Here is a 665-nt window from a genome sequence, read left to right as displayed (position 1 = left end):
TAGTTTGATGGATGTTTAAAAATTTTTTTTTATATTTTATGTGATTAAGGCGAAGAAAAAGAAAATATTTTATTTGATTATATAATATAATATATATATATAATATAATTAATAGTATTTTAATCGGTTATGCCCTCCAATTAATTTTGTTTAACTTTTAAAAATATTAATATTTTTTTACTAATTTGTGAATTTAATAAATGTATAAAACCGTTAAACATAAATTGTTTGAAATATTACTAAAAATATTTTTTTAATGTTGTTTATTTAGCTTTAACGAGTAATGATTTATTCTTGACCACTAAATTTTTNTTTAGCTTTAACGAGTAATGATTTATTCTTGACCACTAAATATTTCCTAAATTAATAATTTAAAAAATTTTTTTTTGGCTGACCCAATGTAGTCATTATTTTAAATAACCGGTCGAGCGAAGTATCATAAAGGTCTAATACGGTGAACACATTGCAGGACAGAATGAAATTTGGCTGCCAAGTGGTAAGATGATAAACGGTTCTTATTTTACCCAATAGTCACTCTTTTATGTTTTCTCTGGTCCTAATTAGAAATGAGTTTATAAAAAAACTGACAACGTTGCTTTCATAAGTTTGTATAATTGAAAGGGCCCGAGTGTTAAAAACGTTAATGTTTATTAACAACTAGTTGC

The sequence above is a fragment of the Daktulosphaira vitifoliae genome, unplaced genomic scaffold, assembly GCF_025091365.1.
Source record: "Daktulosphaira vitifoliae isolate Bord-2020 unplaced genomic scaffold, ASM2509136v1 Scaffold_4, whole genome shotgun sequence".
Classification (NCBI taxonomy): Eukaryota; Metazoa; Arthropoda; class Insecta; order Hemiptera; family Phylloxeridae; genus Daktulosphaira; species Daktulosphaira vitifoliae.
This window is presented reverse-complemented; position numbering follows the sequence as displayed.